The following is a 6,883-nucleotide window of genomic DNA, read 5'->3' as shown; positions in this document are numbered from 1 at the left end:
ATATATATATATATATATATATATATATATATATATATATATATATATATATATATATATATATATATATATATATATATATATATATATATATATTAAACATTGTGTATTTATAACTGGTATATATATATATATATATATATATATATATATATATATATATATATATATATATATATATATATATATACCAGTTATAAATACACAATGTTTAACGTTTGCAATGCACTATGTCAAATTGAATCAATTTTATTCAATCATTACAAAACAATAATCTTGACCGCTCTAGACTGCGGTGGGTTTTTTTTTATATTTAAAATGCCTTCCATTTTTTCAGGTTTGTAAATACTGAATGCCGAACATGATAAATGCGTAAACTTCAAACTTAAATCAATGAGCTATTGTCATAGTAAGAGGGTGTGATATTTTAGTAAAATGATTTTTTTCTAAAAAAACTTTTTAACACGCTATTGATCAGTTAATAACAAATACATTCATTTGGTTTTAATTCCTTGTGTAAATAAAACTCATCCGGTATTTTAAGATGTCTAATGTTTTAGGTAATTTTCGTACTTTTAACATCAGCTAATCTTGCACCGCATAATGGAAATTTTGAGTGCAAATTGAAACATAGTGTTGTGGTAGCAGGCAAGCTGTTGAAATTGAAGGCAGTTAGTTACTTTATACTTCTATCATATTTATTTTGTGCTTCAAACCGACAAAAAAATAACTAATTTTAGCTGTTGAAATTCAGTTTTTTGGGTTTAAAAGTTTTTTGGGGAACACTCTACGTAACTTTTTTAGAGTTTTTTGGGTAGTATTTTACGTATGTAACTTTTTTAGAGATATTGTTTTGCGATACTTTATGTATAGAATTTTTCTAAAAAATGTTTAAGTTAAAGTCAGGAAACGCATGGTTAGTCATCTTTAGCCGATCAAGTGACGAGATGACAAACTCATAAATTTTATATTTTATTTTTTATAAAAATATTTTTCTACTTGCAAACTGAAAATCATGCAGGCAACCATGTAGGCAATCTTGCAGGCAATCATGCAGGCTATGAATCATTATAGTAAAACAAATTGATAAAATATTGTTGTTTTGTGATCGACAGTTTTCAAAACGTTTGAGATGTTTTCCTTCCCCTATATGTTTATTATATTCCCTTTATCTTTTCATGTTTCCTTTTCCCCTAAATGTTTTTATTCTTGTCCGATTTTCCAATTTTGAACAGTTTAAACAGTTCATTTCCAATGAAAAAGGTCCGTATACTGCTGAGCAATATTTGAAATGAGGTCTCGCAAAAGGGAAATAAAGGATGCAAAACATTTCAATTGCCTAATGTTTGAATGTGAGTTTTAGAATACTGAAAAAAGTAAAAACTTTAAAATAGTTTTTGCTACTTGATCATTTAAAAAAAAAAACATTTGCAAATAACAACAGAGTTAGACAATTTAAAAAAATTAGTGAAGTTTTTTATTGTCAGTCATGGTTAAGCGAATCCAAAAATTATTAAATTCATTATTGATTAAAAATTTGTTGCGCCGTGTGCTACGCTTGTTGAAAATCATCTACTTGCATTTGTCTAAATTAAAACTCATTGACCAGCCAGTAGTCATTTAAAGACGCTTTTAATGTTGATTTGTAATCGCTGCATATCAGAGAGCTCTTTGATGGTTGCAATAAGTTTGGTGTTGTCAGCATAAAGTTTGCAATGTTGGTTAAGTAGATGAGCCACATTATTAACAAAGATGGGCGTTCAGTCAATCCGATTTTGATTTTTCAATAACAACTCGGTGTTTGTGGTAGAAGATAGTTAAGAGCAAAGGAAAGAAATTTTCTCGAGAATTAAGAATAGCACAGCCAATATGGCTGTTTGTCCTATTTTTTCATAAACAGTTAAACTTTTTTTTTTTTGTATAACGTAAAACAACTGAAAAGTGACAATTAGCCTTGCTGTTCTCAGGTCTTGGTATATATAAATGAATCTGTGTTCATCAGTATTCATATACCATTCATATAGGATCATAGGAAAAAGATAGACTGTATATAAAGTAGCCATTTTTGATCCGTCATTTTAAAATTCAGTTTTTGTTTATTTTTGCTAAACTTGAGCCGTTTGACCTCCTAAGTAAAGGAAGGAAGTTATCTTTTTTTTTTTTTTTTGTAGCGTCGCATTAGTTTTGAATTAGGAAAATATGAAAAATTTATAAAATTTTAATTATAAATAAATAATGCTGTAATATGAATAAAAAAAGTATTGAGAAAAGTGTTGCTAAAATACTTTAGAAGCAACGAGTTTTTAATTTGAAAAAAAAATTGAAATCGGATTAGATGTAACAGCTGAAAAAATCACCTTTCTGAAGCTGGCATTTTTGAAATATAGAGGTTTGTACAGACTAATGAAGATATTGCTTCGAAAATAAAATAAAACAGAATTTGCGGAGGGGTTGAGAAGAAATTAACAGAGAATTGAAGAAATAACATGAGAATTAAAGAAATCAGCAAAACAAGTCGACAAATCTAAGATGTTAATAGACCGGAAAAGCACATGCTGCTATAGCACACCATCTACTATTGGTGGCTGCACGATTATATCATATAAATTTAAATTTATAAATACTCTGTGAATTATTTTTTGCATAAATATATATTACTAATATATTATATTGTATAATATTATAATACATAGTATTACAATTACTTTAAAGAAGCGAAGTTTGCTAGTTTTTTTTTATTACTTTATTTTTCTGATTCAATAACTTTTAGAAATGGAGGATATTATTTTATATAACATTAATGCTGAAAATGTCATCCTTAGCAATAATGACTCTGTTAATTATATTAATACTCTGTTAACTATATTTAAAACAAGCGTAATCAAAACCGGCTTAACTGATTCAAAATATCGTGACCGAATTTATAACTGACGATGAGTCTTTCTTTACTTTGTCGAATAGCACATAGGCTGGTAATAATACATACTACCGTTAACATTGTTAAGTATTATAACATTGGACAAACCAGACATTGTTAAGCATTATGAATTTGCAAAATTTGAAAAAAGAATTACTTGTATGGATGGCAATACCCGCTCAAGGAGTCACATCAATTTACTTTGTTCCTTTTGGCCCAGCTATAAGCCAAGTGATCCATTTAAATGGTTGTTTACAAAAGTACTTGCAATCTTTAATTAACGAATGTAATTAAGACACCAAGCACATATTTTGGCCCGTTTTGGCAACATCTTACTACGCTAATTCGGTTATAAATTGGCTGAAAATCTAGATCTGGGTTTTCAGCCAATTGGTTACCAAAGATGTACTTGGTGTTTTGATAACATTCATAATAATAATAACAAATCCGAAGCTCAAGGCTTAATATACTATTTGAAGACCATCCAAACTTGTACACATCTCGCTTAAGGATTACCCCAAAATCCTCTATAGGACGAGAAAAAGTTTGTTAGATCTTCGAAGTTACCTTTTGTAACCTTGATTACGATAATTTGTATTTTATCGAAAGTTTTCAACATCTCAAATATATTTAAAGTTTATTTTTTTAGACAAGTTTTATTAACTACATTATTTTTTTTAGCTTTGTTTATGATTTAAATAAATGGGTACCTAGCAAAAGATCGCGGTCGTGAAAAATATTGTACAAATAGATAACATTGTATATCTTTACAAAATTAAACTATAATTATAGCTAAGAAAATTATAGCATAATTATCGTTAAGAAAAAAAAATGAAAAAATGAAGAAACACATTAACAAGTTTATTCGTAACAAATCATGTTATTAAATTGCAATACTAAAGACATTTAAATAAACTCAAAAAATTAAACGATTAAATTAAATAAATTGTTTGTTTGCTGTTAGTCATCTAATAATGATGGTATTCTTTTCACGCTTAAAATTTTATTCTTAACTCTCCAGAAATGGTTATTCGTACGTCCATAGCTTTTTCTGTTAATAATAAAAATACATAGCTGACTAAAATGTTGATCGATATTATCTTCAGTCAGTTTACTAAATTTACCCTTTTTATTGTAGCATATAGCTATATAAAACTGCCATGCATTTTGAATAATAACTTTTTTAACGTTTTGCTGTGGCTATCATTTTCAAAGATCCTCCAAACCCATGAATCGCTCCATTTCCGCGTGCTGCAGCTTATTGAAGTAGCTGAGCAACTAAAAGAAATAAAAACATCAATAGAAAACAAAGATACCAAGTATCAATGCATATGTATTATATTTATTAGTCCTATAACCTAGTCGAATGATGTTAAGATTTAACCGGATGATGTTTAACCGGACGTTTAGGTTTAACCGGATTAACTGTAAGTTTAGCAACTACATTATTTGTTCTAATTTAACTACTAGAGAAAGAGCCCGTGGCCGCCAGACCTACTTTATTTTATAAAAGCTGAAAATTTCTCAGCATGTGCTTCCAACACAAGAAGGAACGATGGTAAACTATGTATTTTGGACCATGGTGGCTTTGGCTGGTAACATGTACCAAAGGTTTTTAAAATACCGATTAAACTACGTCAAATTATAAAACTTAATTTTTTTTCAATTTTCGTAGTAGGATTAGAAATCATGTCATCCATTCCAAGACACTTATCATGGTGGCAACCAATTGCCTGACCCCCTTAAGTTTCGAAAAATTGTAAATAATAATAGAAATATTGTCAGTTTTATATCTAAAAACTTCAAAATAAAAATAAAAAACAAAATATCTATTAAAACCATTTTTTAACTTTACTTTTATTACAATTTTTATCTTAAATTCTAACTGTAACTAAATGCTAATAGAAACCAGAACTTTACATACATAGTTGACCATCGTTTCTACTTGTGTTAGGAGTATGCGCTAAGAAATTTTCATCCTTTATAAAATAACATAGGTCTGGCGGCCACAGGCTCTTAGACTTATACATAATTTGTTCTAAAAAAAACCTCTTTTTAGCAAGTATTGCGTGACTGACGTGTGCAAATAAGGTATCGTCTGATAATAACATTTGTTTTTTAAATATGATGCATACAATTTATTTTATTAACTTAATCCGCTTAATCAAAATAATGCCATGTTAGCATAGCCCAAGAATAAATTAAGTGAGGAAGATTTGACCAAATGCGAAGTGATGTTAGGATCAAACGTGTTATAAAGATTGGAAAATATTGTTATTACAAAAAAACTTGAATTTATGTATATTTTTTCATTTATAGATGATTTGTTTGTAAATATCTTTTTAAGCTTCTGATTGATCTTTTAATGACTTTTTAAATCCCTTTAAAAAAAAAATTTTGTTTGTTTAAAAATTCACTATAGTTTATGATTTGCTTTTAACCACACCTAACTTTTTTTTTTTAAATAAAAACGATCTTATAAAACCACTATTTATTGAAATATCATTTTAGTAAAACAATCGTTAGGAAAATGGTATATTTTATAGCTAGCAATTTATATTAATATATAAATAATTTCTTATATAGCTACCTATAGTCTAGTTACCTAAACATATATAAGCACTATACCTATGACGTGTGGAACATATATATTGTATATAATAACAAAATAATAATAACAATAATAATAACAATAATAATATTAACAAAAATATTATTAATAATAACAATAATAATAATAATAATAGTAATAAAAATATAGCCATAACAATTGGTGTAAACACCTTTAAAGTGCTTTTTTATTTGTTTTTTTTGTTTTGTTTTAATAAATAGTTTTTGGAAACTTGAGATTTTCTAGTTTTTTATTAAAACTATAAATCAAATCAGTTTCTATTATATCAAAGATTTGTTCCATGAATTTACAATCCGGTTTTGAAAAAAGTGATATCTGGATATGATATTTGGGCGTTCTTTTAATGTATTTTAATGATGACTTGTAACCCGATTGATTTTATCATGGGCATAATGAATTTTATAATGTTGAATAAGAACCTCATTGTTGTCTAAGTTATTGTAGAGTTCTTAATTATATAATATTTAACTATGCTTCATAAGATAATTATAGATGCTGGTTTAATTTAATAAATAAGGTTAGTGTAGATGAATGCTAATTTGAGATAAGTGGACGATAGTCTGCATTTGTGCTATTCCCAAATCCATATTTCAACTTTAAGATATCCTTCATGTACAAAAATATATGATAAAGCAAAATGCATTTACAAGGTGTTTATTCAAAAGTAGTTTTATGCATTTACAGTAATTCGCTTACTTTTGCTTGCTTCCATGTTTCCAGAGGTTAAATTGTTATATTTTTATTTCATTGGTTACTAATATACAATCAATATTCAGCAATTAATTAGACCAATAAATTAGAGAGATATTTGGTAGATGATCTTCAAATGCATCAACATAATTATTCCTATATTTGGTTTTGTTGATTTGAAGTTTTCTATGGATTTACAGTTTTAACTACTCGATTAGTGAAGAAACGTCTTTTATCGTGTTTCAATATTTTTTAGGCGGCTAATTCAAAAGTGTGGTTACTTGTTCTTAAACTATCTTTAGATCATCGATAAGCTGGTGTAATTTGTGGCGCCTCAAAATTGATTTAATCAATTCCATTAGTTATTTTGTATTGCATAAGGTCGATACGCATGTGGCGAGTTTTAATGGTAGTCAAATTATGCCGTGTTAAACGTTAAATTTTTGCATTGATTACAAATTTCATAAACAAGCAAATTAATAATATGATATTGACATAATTTAAAATGTACTGTTAATATGTAATGTTAATATGTATATGTTAATATGCAAGATTGCTGTGTTTTATTTTAGTGAATTAAATTAAAACTGAAATGTTGGCAAGAAGTGGTAAAGTTTTACAAACTAAACTCAAGTCTTTGACAA

This window comes from Hydra vulgaris, chromosome 12 (genome assembly GCF_038396675.1).
Source record: "Hydra vulgaris chromosome 12, alternate assembly HydraT2T_AEP".
NCBI lineage: Eukaryota > Metazoa > Cnidaria > Hydrozoa > Anthoathecata > Hydridae > Hydra > Hydra vulgaris.
Note: the sequence above shows the minus strand (reverse complement) of the source record.